We start from the raw sequence: 16,469 nt of genomic DNA, 5'->3' as shown, positions 1-16,469 counted from the left end.
GGCTCGTCTTCGCAGTAAGTGGAATGATACCAGAGAATTCATGCGTGGGAGGAGATCAACTTGGAAAACCCAGACTCCAGGATGAGTCGCTGGCTTGTGGCTTTGAACACCGCTTTGTTTTACTTTGAGTCGCCCCACTAGCATAGCAGGGTGAAGGCACCGATTGCCTTTGCTTTGGATAGCAGTGGGGACAACCAGTGTGCCAGATGTAGTGTTTATGGCACTGCATTTTGTGTCGCCACCCAAAATGTTGCAGTTCCTGCCCACAGCCGCGGCCGGGATTGGCTGTACCGGGGGTGCTGGCTCTCACGTCGGGTGGCTGACAGGCATCGCTTCTCGGCCTTTTGGCTAAGATCAAGTGTAGTATCTGTTCTTATCAGTTTAATATCTGGTACGTTCCCTATCCGGGAACCATATATTAAATTGCTTTTTGGAACAGGGAGATGGAACGGGAGCTTGCTCCGTCCTTTCCACGCATCAACCTGGTATTGCAGTGTTTCCAGGAGTGGTGCAATGCCCCGCATTTCTCGTCGGAAATAAAACAAGCCTCCGCCAGGCACTCGCTCACCTGCTCCACCCAAAGCCGGACCAGGGTTCTCCTCCTGCACTGCAGCTTTTCCTCAGCCTGCGGCCGCAATGGCCTTCCAGGAACAGTGCGGGCCCCTCCCCTTTTGTCAGGAGCAAATCCCGTGCTCTTCAGGCCAACTCTCGAGTGCTGCACATGAGGCCGGGGCTGGATTTCCGCCCGCGCTGCCGCTGGGCGTCAAGTTGTGGCTCCGTTTGCACTCCAGATAAGGATGGAGGTCCGCTGACGGCACTGCTCTCGGAGCCTTTCCCAAAAGGCTTTGGAATGCACTCTGAAAGACCTGAACCTTCAATGTGCCTGAGCTTCCCGGGCTTGGGATATCCGACATCCGGCATCGTTGTGAGAAACAAAGGGGGCTGCGCACGCGGCAGATTGGCACAAGGTAGGAAAGATCAGGCGCTGTGTCGGCCTCCCTGCCTGTCAGTCAGAAGGCTGTGTCCCTGGAGCTCATGTCTGTTCCTAAGCTCAGCGAGTCATACTTACCTGGCAGGGGAGATACCATGATCAGCAAGGTGGTTCTCCCCGGGTGAGGCTCAGCCATTGCACTGGGGCTGTGCTGACCCTGGTGAATTCCCCAAATGTGGGAATCTCAACTGCATAATTTCTGACAGTGGGGGACTGCGTCCGCGCTCTCCCCTGTGATCGTGTGAAAAAAGGAAAGAAAGAAAGAAAGGCCGACCACGGCGGCGGCAAAAACAACGGTGACCGCCTGTCCCGGCCAGTTGGCGGTCTCCTCTTGTGCTGGCATGCCTGAGGAGACCGCGGAGGACGTAGCCTCGATGAGCTCCCAGTGTCTCTCACACCTTCCAGCCCTAAATGAAGAGGGCAGGGTTTCTGCCACATTTAGTTGAGGGTCATGGTATCTGACAAGCCCTGGGCTCAGGACAATACATCCACGGCTCGTCTTCGCAGTAAGTGGAAGGATACCAGAGAGAATTCATGCGTGGGAGGAGATCAACTTGGAAAACCCCGACTCTCAATTCTGACGACATCACTGTCGCATCATTTTGAGATCATTAGTAATTCTTCTTACATCACTGTCGCATTATTTTTAGTTTCATAGCAACTCTTACTACATTACTGTGTCATTATTATAAGGTTTTTTGCAACTCTTCATAAATTACTGTCAGCATCACTTTGAGTTTATTAGCAACTATCACTACATTACTGTCAGCATCATTTTTGAATTCATTAGCAATTCTTCCGGCATCACTGTAGCATCATTTTGAGATCATTAGCAATTCTTACTACATCACTGTCACATCATGTTGATATCATTAGCAATTCTTACGACATCACCGTAGTATTATTTTGAGGTTAGTAGCAACTCTTACTACATGACTGTCAGCTTCACTTTGAGGTTGTTCAAAACACTTACTACGTTACTGTAAGCATAACTGAGTTTATTAGCAACTATCACTACATGACTGTCAGCATCACTTTGAGGTAGTTCGAAACACTTACGACATTACTGTAAGCATCACTGAGTTTATTAGCAACTATCGCTACATTACTGTTGGCATTATTTTGAGTTCATTAGCAATTCTTACTACATGACCGTCACATCATTTTGATATCATTAGCAATTCTTACAACATCACTGTAGCATCATTTTGAGATCATTAGCAGCTCTTACTAGATTTCCGTCAGCATCATTTTGAGTTTATTAGCAATTCTTCCGACATCGCTGTCGCATTATTTTGAGTTTTGTAGCAACTCTTACTACATGACTGTCAGCATCACTTTGAGGCCATTCGAAACTTTCATTCCATTACAGTTAGCATCATTTTGAGTTCATTAGCAATTCTTGCTACATCACTGTCGCATCATTTTGAGACCATTAGCAATTCTTCCAACATCACTGTCGCATTATTTTGAGGTTCGTAGCAACTCTGACTACATGACTGTCAGCATCACTTTGAGGTATTTCGAAACACTTACTACATTACTGTTAGCATCATTTTGAGTTTATTAGCAATTCTTATGACAACAGTGTAGCATCATTTTAACGTTAGTTTCAACTTTTCCTACATTACCGTCAGCATCATTTTTAGTTTTTTAGCATCTCTTACTACATCACTGTAGCATCATTTTGAGTTCATTAGCAACTCTTCCGACATCACTGTCGCATTATTTTGAGTTTAGTAGCAACTCTTACTACATGACTGTCAGCATCATTTTGAGGGAGTTTGAAACTCTTACTACATTATTGTAAGTATCACTGAGTTTATTAGCAACTATCACTACGTTACTGTTAGCATCATTTTGAGTTCATTAGAAATTCTTCTGAAATCACTGTCGCATTATTTTGAGGTTATTAGCAACTCTTAATACATTACTGTCCGCATCATTTTTAGGTTACTCGAAACTCTAACCACATGACTGTCAGCATCACTTTGAGGTTATTCGAAACTTTCACTACATTACTGTTAGCATCATTTTGAATTTATTAGCAGCTCTTACTAGATTACCGTCGCATCATTTTGAGATCATGAGCAATTCTTCCGACATCACAGTCGCATTATTTTGTGGTTTTTAGCAACTCTTACTACATGACTGTCAGCATCACTGAGTTTATTAGCAACTATCACTACATCACTGTCGCATCATTTTGAGATCATTAGCAATTCTTCTGAAATCACTGACGCATTACTTTGAGGTTCGAAGCAACTCTTACTACATTACTGTCAGCATCACTTTGAGGTTAATCGAAACTCTAACCACATGACTGTCAGCATCACTTAGTTTATTAGCAACTATCACTACATTACTGTTAGCATCATTTTGAGTTCATTAGCAATGTGGGGCTTTGATTGGGAATTGTAAGAAAAATCACTGAATGAACAACACAAACACAGACTGTGTCTGAAATTCCAAACCTGCACCCGAAACCAGTGTGGAATCAATTGTATCCACTGTCAATCCTGATTCTGGAGAAATTTCTTTGTGTGTTTTGATGGACGCGAGCCAAGCAGAAATTTCCCACAATGCAATAGGGCGGCGTTTGGTCAGTGTTGAGCAGGCGTCAGTCTGACAATGATGTCATATTATTGTGTCATCACTTGACCAGACCCAAAAGTAGGCTCAGGTATCAGTTTCTTCTCAATGCTAATGTCTGCTAGCTTAGTCTGCTACTTTGATGGCTCTGCCTGCTCAAAGGTCCAGACCCCTGGATGTGGTGGTTCCTACCTGAACGTAGATTCTGTCAGCTCATGTTGTTAAATCAACTCACCAGGAACACCAGTAGATTTCAATGGACTGACAATGAGTCTCATTGAATGGGTGTCTCGTCCAATGAGAAACAATCAGTCTCAGGTTGAAGCTCATCAATGAGGTCTTGTGGATCAGTGGCTTGCATGAATGAATGAGTTGGAAGACTTCTTGGAAATTAAAGAGGATTTAATACAATTAAGAAAACACTTAAGACAGAGTGATAATTCCAGCAGAGTAATTAAGGCCCATATTGAGTAGCAGGTATGAATTAGCCTGGATTTATCTGAGCTTCAAGTAGACGGCTAAGAGGCAGGTGGAAAGGTGTGTAGGATGAACGATGGTGACCTCCAACCAAATGAAGAGGACTGAGTGGAGGCTGACCAGCTCTACGGAGTCAGGCGGAGTTTGGCAGCGAGACAGGAGTCCAGGCCTGAATCGGTGAAAACCAACGTAACCGGCTTACGTTCTCAGCTGGATTCTCCCATCGATGTACGACGCCTCTCCAACGAACTGGTGGGAGGACGGCCTCCAAAGCCTCCACCTCGTCGACCGTGGCTCCCGCTGAGATTCGCTCGATGAAGAAGGGAAGCGCGTTGATTGGCTACCCTCTGGTCTCAGGCTGCTGGCTGCCTGGACTAAGCTGCTCTTCTCCGACACAAAGGTGGCTTCTCTCTCTTCAAGGCTCACAGGAGGTCAAGAGTGTAGCGACCGTGAGCCGAGATCGATGATGAATTACAAAAATAGAAAATCAAAAAATAAATTAGAGGAATAGAAAAGAAAAGGGGGGGGGGCGGACCAGCTGCTCTAGGAGCTCACACACAAAGGGCAGAAACAAGAAGCACTGAAGAGAGCGCCAGCAGTGGATGGTGCCACCACTGTTACAGTAAACTGGTCCGCCTCAGAGCAGTGACCTTTGACCTGTGAGGGGTTGTTGGCCAATCAGCACACTTTGCTGTCTTCAGTCCTTCTCAGATATCAACAAATGAAGCTGGTTGAACAGACAGCAATCATCATCACTCAGAGACATCACCTGGAGAGGAAGACTGCTCAGAGTTCTGACAATGACAGTGAAGAGACAAGGAGAGCTGGACAACCACAGACAGTGAAACATTCGGAACATCATGTTGATACACGTGTGTGTGTGTGTGTGTGTGTGTGTGTCAGAATCGGAATCAGAATCTTTTATTTTCGTTGTGGGGGGGGGGGGTACAGTGACAATAGTTAGAGCGCTCTTCCAGAGCCACCGTGCACCACAGAATGCAGATACAAAGAAAAGATAAAAGCAAGATAAAAGACACTGTTCGAACAGAAAGATCCATCAACCCACCAACCAGAGGTGTGTCTGGTACAGATGTGGAATTATTGGCTCACACAATGTTGAGGACACTGGAAGAAGACAAACAAAAAAGGCTGGTGTGATCCAGACCTTCATCAAAAATGGTCCTGGAGAACTGTTCAATGTGTCAGGACTTCTGTCCATTGTCTTCTGCTGATCCTGTTCAGGGTCATGAGGGGGTGGAGCCTATCCCAGCAGCTTTTGGGCGACAGGCCGTGTTCACCCTGGACAGGTCACCAGTCCATCACAGGGCCAACACATCCACAGACAAACATTCCAAGCCAGACTCAGGAGGATCTCTCCACCCTACAGACTGTAAAGGAACCATCAAAGATGGCAGTTGGAGTTCTGTGGATCTGTGCTGGATTCCTCGTCCTCACGGACCAGAAGTCTGTCTGAAATACTGCACTGATTGATGATCTTTTCATGAATCTGGAAAAGCTTCTAAAATGAAAGGAAAACAATCCTATCTTCTTCATGTCTCAAGCCAAATCAAACCAAGAGTTCTTTTATCATATTTTTTTAACCGGACGTCTGCTTTGACTGGTTGGTTGTTGAAAGAGAGCAGGACAGGACAGACAGCAGAAGACAAATATAGAGAAGGAAAGACAAAAGACAGAGAGAAAGGAGGGAGAGAATGACAAAAAGATGGGAACAAGATGAGGGTGAAAGACAAGCAGAGAGAAAGACAGAGGCCCAGGGGGATGGAAGACAGACACACAACCAACAACAGCAGCAGCAATAATAGTAAACTAGCTGCCAATGATAACGTCTCCTGGTCGCTGAAGCAATCAACTTCATAATAGGAGGATTGAAGAGCCAGGAAATAAAATATTAGCACAATACTGATGTGAATGTTCGTGCAATACTGAGAACACTGATATGTAGACGACTAGTAGGGGCGGCACGGTGGTGCAAGAAGACAAACAAAAAAGGCTGGTGTGATTCAGACATCCATCAAAAATGGTCCTGGAGAACTGTTCAATGTGTCAGGACTTCAGAAGCTCCAATCCTCTCTAAGGTCCAGTGAGAGTGGAAGAGATTATAAATGACAGAAGCAGGGCCCTCACTCAGAACTGAACCAGCTCAGTTGGGAGAGCCTTAGACTGAAGATCTAAAGGTCCCTGGTCCGATCCCAGGTTTCAGCAGAGGAGCAGCATTGACTTTACTTTCCAGTGGAGGAACTGCAGACATGAAGGAAACTAACATCTTGTCCTGTGCATTCTTGTGACATTCAGGACATTTTTGGAGCCTCTTGTTGGATTTTGCCACAGAGAATCAGAGCCAATCAAAAGCATGGTGGACTTCAACATGGAGGACTGAACAAGTCAAGAAAGCATCAGTTTGACCTTCACAGGTGTTTCTGTTCCTGTCTCAATGCTGTAGAAAGAGCCTGAGGAGCTCAGACGGTAGAGCATCAGACTTTTAATGTGAATGTCCAGGGTTCAAGTCCCTGTTCAGGTGCTGTGGAGGTTCCAGTGTTTGACAACATGGTACTGGATGAAGTTTAGTGTTGAACAAACTGTCAACATTAAAAGTAGAAGTGTTCTTGTCTTGCCACTGTGAGACAGTCGCTAGAAAACTGACCAACAATAATTTCATGTGGCATGCAATTAACAAAAGACCTACATTGATGGTCGAGGGGAGGCTGGAGCCTATCCCAGCATCTACGGGCCAGAGGCGGGGTTCACCCTGGACAGGTCACCACTCAATATGGGCCTTAATTACTCTGCTGGAATTATCACTCTGTCTTAAGGGTTTTCTTAATTGTATTAAATCCTCTTTAATTTCCAAGAAGTCTTCCAACTCATTCATTCATGCAAGCCACTGATCCACAAGACCTCATTGATGAGCTTCAACCTGAGACTGATTGTTTCTCGTTGGACGAGACACCCATTCAATGAGACTCATTGTCAGTCCATTGAAATCTACTGGTGTTCCTGGTGAGTTGATTTAACAACATGAGCTGACAGAATCTACGTTCAGGTAGGAACCACCACATCCAGGGGTCTGGACCTTTGAGCAGGCAGAGCCATCAAAGTAGCAGACTAAGCTAGCAGACATTAGCATTGAGAAGAAACTGATACCTGAGCCTACTTTTGGGTCTGGTCAGGTGATGACACAATAAAATGACATCATTGTCAGACTGACGCCTGCTCAACACTGACCAAACGCCGCCCTATTGCATTGTGGGAAATTTCTACTTGGCTCGCGTCCATCAAAACACACAAAGAAATTTCTCCAGAATCAGTATGGTTAGTGGATACAATTGAGTCCACACTGGTTTTTCATTCTGAGTCGGGTGCAGGTGTGGAATTTCAGACACAGTCTGTGTTTGTGTTGTTCATTCAGTGATTTTTCTTACAATTCCCAATCAAAGCCCCACATTGCTAATGAACTCAAAATGATGCGAACAGTAATGTAGTGATAGTTGCTAATAAACTAAGTGATGCTGACACTCATGTGGTTAGAGTTTCAAGTAACCTAAAAATGATGCAGACAGTAATGTAGTAAGAGTTGATACTAACCTCAAAGTAATGCGACAGTGATTTCAGAAGAATTGCTAATGATCTCAAAATGATGCGACAGTGATTTAGTAAGAATTGCTAATGAACTCAAAATTATGCTGACAGTAATGTAGTGATAGTTGCTACGAACCTCAAAATAATGCGACTGTGATGTCAGAAGAATTGCAAATGAACTTAAAATGATGCTAACAGTAATGTAGTGATAGTTGCTAATCAAGTCAGTGATGCTTGCAGTAATGTAGTAAGTGTTTCAAACAACCTCAAAGTGATGCTGACAGTCATGTAGTAAGAGTTGCTACGAACCTCAAAATAATGTGACAGTAATGTAGTCAAAGTTGCCACGAACCTCAAAATATTGCGACAGTGATGTCGGAGTAATTGCTAATAAACTCAAAATGATGCTAACAGTTATGTAGTGATAGTTGCTAATCAACTCAGTGATGCTTACAGTAATGTAGTAAGAGTTTCCAACAACCTGAAAGTGATGCTGACAGTCATGTAGTAAGTGTTTTGAACAACTTCAAAGTGATGCTGACAGTCTTGTAGTAAGAGTTGCTAATGAACTCAATTTAATGCGACAGTGATGTCTTAAGAATTGCTAATAGACTCAAAATTATGCTAACAGTAAAGTAGTAACAGTTGCTTCGAACCTCAAAATAAAACAACGATGATGTAGTAAAAGTTGCTACGAACCTCAAAATATTGCGACAGTGTATCGGAAGAATTGCTAATTAACTCAAAATGAAGCTAACAGTAATGTAGTGATAGTTGCTAATCAATTCAGTGATGCTTACAGTAATGTAGTAAGTGTTTCGAAAAACCTCAAAGTGATGCTGACAGTCATGTAGTAAGAGTTGCTACGAACCTCAAAATAATGCGACAGTGATGTCAGAAGAATTGCTAAAGATCTCAAAATGATGCGACAGTGATTTAGTAAGAATTGCTAATGAACTCAAAATGATGCTAACAGTAATGGAGTTAACATTTCGAACAACCTCAAAGTGATGCTGAAAGTCATGTACTGAGAGTTGCTACGAAGCTAAAAATAATGTGACAGTGATGTCGGAAGAATTGCTAATGATCTCAAAATGATGCGACAGTGATGTAGTAAGAATTGCTAATGAACTCAAAATGATGCTAACAGTAATGGAGTGAAAGTTTCGAATAACCTCAAAATGATGCTGACGGTCATGTAGTAAGAGTTGCTACGAACCTCAAAATAATGCGACAGTGATGTCAGAAGAATTGCTAAAGATCTCAAAATGATGCGACACTGATTTAGTAAGAATTGCTAATGAACTCAAAATGATGCTAACAGTAATGGAGTGAAAGTTTCGAACAACCTCAAAGTGATGCTGATAGTCATGTAGTAAGAGTTGCTTCGAACCTCAAAATAATGCGACAGTGATGTCGGAAGAATTGCTAGTGATCTCAAATGATGTGACAGTGATGTAGTAAGAATTGCTAATGAACTCAAAATGATGCTAACAGTAATGGAGTGAAAGTTTCGAATAACCTCAAAGTGATGCTGACAGTCATGTGGTTTGAGTTGCGAGGAAATAAAAAATGATGCTGACAGTGATGTCGTAAGAATTGCTATTGAACTCAAAACGATGCTAACAGTATCGTAGTGATAGTTGCAAATAGACTCAGTGATGCTTACAGTAATGTAGTAAGAGTTTCGAACAACCTCAAAGTGATGCTGACAGTCATGTAGTAAGAGTTGCTACTAACCTCATAGTGATGCTAACAGTAATGTAGTGATAGTTGCTAATGAACTCAAAGTGATGCTGACAGTAATGTAGTAAGTGTTTCAAACAACCTCAAAGTGATGCTGACAGTCATGTCGTAAGAGTTGCTACTAACCTCAATTTAATGCTACAGTGATGTCTATGAATTGCGAATACACTCAAAATGACGCTAACAGTAATGTAGTGATAGTTGCTAATAAACTCAGTGATGCTTACAGTAATGTAGTAAGTGTTTCAAAACAACCTCAAAGTGATGCTGACAGTCATGTAGTAAGAGTTGCTACGAACCTCAATTTAATGCTACAGTGATGTCTATGAATTGCTAATAAACTCAAAATGACGCTAACAGTAATGTAGTGATAGTTGCTAATAAACTCAAAATGATGCTAAAAGTAATGTAGTGATAGTTGCTAATCAACTCAGTGATGCTTACAGTAATGTAGTCAGTGTTTCGAACAACCTCAAAGTGACGCTGACAGTCATGTAGTAAGAGTTGCTTCTAACCTCAAAATGATGCTAAAAGTAATGTAGTGATAGTTGCTAATGAACTCAAAGTGATGCTGACAGTAATGTAGTGATAGTTGCTCATGAACTCAAAGTGATGCTGACAGTAATGTAGTAAGAGTTGCTTTGAACCTCAAAGTAATGCGACGGTGATGTCAAAAGAATTGTTAATGATCTCAAACTGGTGCGACAGTGATGTAGTAAGAATTGCTAATGAACTCAAAATGATGCTAACAGTAATGGAGTGAAAGTTTCGAATAACCTCAAAGTGATGCTGACAGTCATGTAGTAAATGTTGCTACGAACGTCAAAATATTGCGACAGTGATGTCGGAAGAATTTCTAATAAACTCAAAATGATGCTAACAGTAATGGAGTGATAGTTGCTAATCAACTCAGTGATGCTTACAGTAATGTAGTAAGTGTTTCGAACAACCTCAAAGTGATGCTGATAGTCATATAGTAAGAGTTGCTACGAACCTCAAAATAATGCGACAGTGATGTCAGTAGAATTGCTAAAGATCTCAAAAAGATGCGACAGTGATTTAGTAAGAATTGCGAATGAACTCAAAATGATGCTAACAGTAATGGAGTGAACGTTTCGAATAACCTCAAAGTGATGCTGACAGTCATGTAGTAAAAGTTGCTACGAACCTCAAAATATTGCGACAGTGATGTCGGAAGAGTTGCTAATGAACTTAATTTAATGCGACAGTGATGTCGTGAGAATTGCTCAACAACTCAAAATGATGCTAACAGTAATGTAGTGATATTTGCTAAAAAACTTAAAGTGATGCTGACAGTAATGTAGAAAGAGTTGCTACGAACCTTAAAATAATGCAACAATAATGTAGTAAGAGTTGCAACGAACCTCAAAATATTGCGACAGTGATGTCGGAAGAATTGCTAATGATCTCAAAATGATGCGACAGTGATGTAGTAAGAATTGCTAATGAACTCAAAATGATGCTAACAGTAATGTAGTGATAGTTGCTAATCAACTCAAAATGATGCTAACAGTAATGTAGTAAAAGTTTCGAACAACCTCAAAGTGATGCTGACAGTCATGTAGTAAGATTTGCAACGAACCTCAAAATGATGCAACAGTGAATGAGTAAGAATTGCGAATGAACTCAAAATGATTCTAACAGTAATGTAGTGAAAGTTTCGAATAACCACAAGTGATGCTGACAGTCATTTAGTTAGAGTTGCAGCGAACCTCAAAATGATGCGACAGTGATGGAGTAAGAATTGCTGATGAACTCAAAATAATGCTAACAGTAATGTAGTGAAAGTTTCGAATAACTTCAAAGTGATGCTGACAGTCTTGTGGTTAGAGTTGCGAGTAACCTAAAAATGATGCTGACAGTAATGTAGTAAGAGTTGCTAATAACCTCAATTTAATGCTACAGTGATGTCAGAAGAATTGCTCATGATCTCAAAATGATGCGACAGTGATGTAGTACGAATTGCTAATGAACTCAAAATAATGCTAACAGTAATGGAGTGAAAGTTTCGAATAACCTCAAAGTGATGCTGACAGTCATGTGGTTAGAGGTGCGAGTAACCTAAAAATGATGCTGACAGTGATGTCGTGAGAATTGCTCAACAACTCAAAATGATGCTAACAGTAATGTAGTGATAGTTGCTAATGATATCAAAATGATGCAACAGTGATGGAGTAAGTGTTACTACGAACCTCAAAATATTGCGACAGTGATGTCAGAAGAATTGCTAATGAACTCAAAATGATGCTAACAGTAATGTAGTGATAGTTGCTAATTAACTCAGTGATGCTTACAGTAATGTAGGAGTTAGTTCGAACCTCAAAATAATGCGACAGTGATGTCAGAAGAATTGGTAATGATCTCAAACTGATGGGACAGTGATGTCGTAAGAATTGCTAATGAACTCAAAATGATGCTAAAAGTAATGTAGTGATAGTTGCTAATAAACTCAGTGATGCTTACAGTAATGTAGTAAGAGTTGCTACGAACCTCAAAATAATGCGACAGTGATGTCGGAAGAATTGCTAATGATCTCAAAATGATGCTAACAGTAACGTAGTGATAGTTTCTAATAAACTCACAGTGATGCTGACAGTAAGTTAGTAAGAGTTGCTACTAACCTCAATTTAATGCTACAGTGATGTCGTAAGAATTGATAATGAACACAAAATGATGCTAACAGTAATGTCGTGATAGTTTCTAATAAACTCACAGTGATGCTGACAGTAATTTAGTAAGAATTGCTACGAACCTTTAAATAATGCAACAGTCATGTAGTAAGAATTGCTACGAACCTCAAAATAATGCGACAGTGATGTCGAAAGTATTGCTAATGATCTCAAACTGATGCGACAGTGATGTAGTAAGAATTGCTAATGAACATAAAATGATGCTAACAGTAATAGAGTGAAAGTTTCGAATAACCTCAAACTGATACTGACAGTCATGTAGTAAGAGTTGCTACGAACCTCAAAATAATGCCACAGAAATGTAGTTAAAGTTGCTACGAACCTCAAAATAATGCGACAGTGATGTCAGAAGAATTGGTAATGATCTCAAACTGATGGGACAGTGATGTCGTAAGAATAGCTAATGAACTCAAGATGATGCTAAAAGTAATGTAGTGATAGTTGCTAATAAACTCAGTGATGCTTACAGTAATGTAGTAAGAGTTTCGAACAACCTCAAAGTGATGCTGACAGTCATGTAGTAAGTGTTTCGAACAACTTGAAAGTGATGCTGACAGTCATGTAGTAAGAGTTGCTAATGAACTCAATTTAATGCTACAGTGATGTCGTAAGAATTGCTAAAAAACTCAAAATGATGCTAAAAGTAATGTAGTGATACTTGCTAATGAACTCAAAATGATGCTAACAGTAATGTAGTGATAGTTGCTAATCAACTCATTGATGCTTACAGTAATGTAGTAAGTGTTTCGAAAAACCTCAAAATAATGCGACAGTCATGTACTAAGAGTTGCTTCGAACCTCAGAATGATGGTAACAGTAATGGAGTGATAGTTGCTAATCAACTCATTGATGCTTACAGTAATGTAGTAAGTGTTTCGAAAAACCTCAAAATAATGCGACAGTGATTTCGGAAGAATTGCCAATGAACTCAACATGATGCTAACAGTAATGGAGTAAGAAGTGCGAATGTACTCAAATTGATGCTAAATGTAATGTAGTGAAAGTTTTGAATAACTTCAAAGTGATGCTGACAGTCATGTAGTAAGAGTTGCTACGAACCTAAAAATAATGCGACAGTGATGTCAGAAGAATTGCTAATGAACTCAAAATGATGCTAACAGTAATGGAGTGAAAGTTTCGAATAACCTCAAAGTGATGCTACCAGTCATGTACGAAGAGTTGCTACGAACCTCAAAATATTTCGACAGTGATGTCGGAAGAATTTCTAATGAACTCAAATTGATGCTAACAGTCATGTAGTGATAGTTGCTAATCAACTCAGTGATGCTTACAGTAATGTAGTAAGAGCTGCTGGAGGCTCAAGGACCTGAACCAGTTCCCTGAACCCTTCCCTCTCAACAGTGCTGAGGGGCTGGCAGTCCTTCAGGATGAAATTCAGCAGAGCCTCATCCAGCATCTGCTTCCTGGAAGCTGGATGGTTAAAGATGAAGGAGAGAAGAAATGAATAGGAATTAATGATCAATGAAGCAACTGTGAGTCAGTTGGAGAGTGGCTGTATACCTGAGTTCATCCTGGTGGATCTGGGACTTCATTCTCATGCCTGGCCCCATCATGCCTCAGCACTGAAGAGGTGCTTTTGTTGAGATGAGACGCTTCTGTCCAACAAGTGCGACATTCAACCTGCAGAAAAGAACATGAGTACTCAGCTAAAAGTTCCTTCTTCATGGTGACTGGTGTTTCTTAGTCTTAGACCACCAGGTTTCCAATGAGGTGTATCGGATACGTTGTTGTGTGCCGCTGAAATCCGTCCAATTCCGGCGTTGTTTCCTCATGAAATGTGTTTGCCTTAAAGCTCATTAAAGTGTTGAACCACAATATCGTTCACCATAACTGAGTCAACTTCAAGATAACCTACTTCTACATTCCAGTCCCGGCTGCTCCTGTTCTGCTGCAGTCCAGAAAACAACAACCCGATACAATTGGCGCTCCTTCCCACAGCTCCGGCCCGGATCCGCATGGTTCCGCTAACTGACTGTGAGACCGCTCCCTCCAGAGTGGCACAGCCCGATGGGGGTCCTTATCTGGCACGGGGGCGTAAAACAGGTGCGACTGAAGAGCCTGGTTTATTCTGCGTCGAGGGAACGCGTTGCTCTGCAATACACCGCCAAGCCGCTAGGGGGTGTGGCTTTGTCTTTATTGTTTACGGGGCTCTTGTCGGATTCCTTGGTTTTCTTCCGGTCACAGACAACAATTGTTGGCCATTTGTCAGTCTTTGTAGTGCCGCGAATACTCCTTTCTTCGTCTTGGTCCATTTTTTCTTGACGCTTTCACCTCAGAAACTTTGAAAATGGCGGTGTTGTTTTGCTGCGACTGAACCGGAAATGACGTTCTGAGCGGACCAATGACAGTCCTCGACGATGACGTCACCCCGCGGCGACGCGATGCGGAGGCAGGATATTTTGGAGGCGCGTTTCAGGCTACGGCGTACGGTCTGCGTCGAAGGCGTAGGTACGAATATTACGCTACACAGAAGCATAAATCAGGCTTAAATCAGGCTTTATAGTCCAACAGGAAGTTAGCATGTCAGGGATGAGACACCCTGATAGTCCAACAGGAAGTTAGCATGTCACGGATGAGACACCCGGATAGTCCAATAGGAAGTTAGCATGTCAGGGATAAGACACCCTTATCGTCCAACAGGAAGTTAGCATGTCAGGGATGAGACACCCTTATCGTCCAAGAGGAAGTTAGCATGTCAGGGATGAGACACCCTTATCGTCCAACAGGAAGTTAGCATGTCAGGGATGAGACACCCTGATCGTCCAACAGGAAGTTAGCATGTCAGGGATGAGACACCCTTATCGTCCAACAGGAAGTTAGCATGTCAGGGATGAGACACCCTTATCGTCCAACAGCAAGTTAGCATGTCAGGGATGAGACAGCCGGATAGTCCAATAGGAAGTTAGCATGTCAGGGATAAGACACCCATATCGTCCAACAGGAAGGTAGCATGTCAGGGATGAGACACCCTGATAGTCCAACAGGAAGTTAGCATGTCAGGGATGAGACACCCTGATAGTCCAACAGGAAGTTAGCATGTCAGGGATGAGACACCCTGATAGTCCTACAGGAAGGTAGCATCTCCATGGTTCCCTTGACCAGAAGCCAGTGGGATCGTTCCATTCTGACATCTTGATTGACATTTGTCCTTCTCTTAGCTAAATAGCTGGCAATCATTTGAAAAAAACCTTGATTTACTTTTTGTATTTTGATCTTCAGCTCATTTGCATACTTTTGTTAAAATTCTCCCCTTTTTGTGTTTATTTTTTTTATTTTTATTTTTAATTCTGCTGTTTTTAGCACAAAGTCCACCTGGTGCCTAAAGACCAGTTCAGCATGGACTACGTTGAACCTTCAGTCCGCTGCACCCATGGACGGTTCCCCCCTGACAGGTGGATTCTGGTGAGGAATATTAGTGGGACAGCGCTCTTGTTAGAACGGTTCTGATCCACCTTCCCTCCCCCTGTAGCTCCTCCTGTGTCCCCTCAGGCTCTTGTTAGAAGGGTTCTGATCCACCTTCCCTCCCCCTGTAGCTCCTCCTGTGTCCCCTCAGTGCTCTTGTTAGAACGGTTCTGATCCACCTTCCCTCCCCCTGTAGCTCCTCCTGTGTCCCCTCAGTGCTCTTGTTAGAACGGTTCTGATCCACCTTCCCTCCCCTGTAGCTCCTCCTGTGTCCCCTCAGCGCTCTTGTTAGAAGGGTTCTGATCCACCTTCCCTCCCCCTGTAGCTCCTCCTGTGTCCCCTCAGCGCTCTTGTTAGAACGGTTCTGATCCACCTTCCCTCCCCCTGTAGCTCCTCCTGTGTCCCCTCAGCGCTCTTGTTAGATCGGTTCTGATCCACCTTCCCTCCCCCTGTAGCTCCTCCTGTGTCCCCTCAGCGCTCTTGTTAGAACGGTTCTGATCCACCTTCCCTCCCCCTGTAGCTCCTCCTGTGTCCCCTCAGCGCTCTTGTTAGAACGGTTCTGATCCACCTTCCCTCCTCCTGTAGCTCCTCCTGTGTCCCCTCAGCGCTCTTGTTAGAACGGTTCTGATCCACCTTCCCTCCTCCTGTAGCTCCTCCTGTGTCCCCTCAGCGCTCTTGTTAGAACGGTTCTGATCCACCTTCCCTCCTCCTGTAGCTCCTCCTGTGTCCCCTCAGCGCTCTTGTTAGAACGGTTCTGATCCACCTTCCCTCCCCCTGTAGCTCCTCCTGTGTCCCCTCAGCGCTCTTGTTAGAACGGTTCTGATCCACCTTCCCTCCCCCTGTAGCTCCTCCTGTGTCCCCTCAGCGCTCTTGTTAGAACGGTTCTGATCCACCTTCCCTCCCCCTGTAGCTCCTCCTGTGTCCCCTCAGCG

General features: G+C 43.0%; 2 non-coding genes across 2 annotated transcripts; both read left to right on the top strand.

The window, feature by feature from the left end:
• The first annotated feature begins 328 nt into the window (after positions 1-328).
• LOC147270619 (U2 spliceosomal RNA) lies at positions 329-519 on the top strand. The gene has a single exon (XR_015117095.1). It is a non-coding gene; the product is annotated as a U2 spliceosomal RNA (small nuclear RNA).
• A 542-nt stretch (positions 520-1,061) lies between these two features.
• LOC147270618 (U1 spliceosomal RNA) lies at positions 1,062-1,225 on the top strand. The gene has a single exon (XR_015117099.1). It is a non-coding gene; the product is annotated as a U1 spliceosomal RNA (small nuclear RNA).
• The last annotated feature ends 15,244 nt before the right edge of the window (positions 1,226-16,469 follow it).

The sequence above is a fragment of the Aulostomus chinensis genome, chromosome 1 (assembly GCF_037954235.1).
Source record: "Aulostomus chinensis isolate RoL2024-O1b breed Wild chromosome 1, RoL_Achi_v1.0, whole genome shotgun sequence".
Taxonomy (NCBI): Eukaryota; Metazoa; Chordata; class Actinopteri; order Syngnathiformes; family Aulostomidae; genus Aulostomus; species Aulostomus chinensis.
The sequence above is the reverse complement of the archived record's forward strand: the minus strand, read 5'-3'. Positions and strand labels throughout refer to the sequence as shown.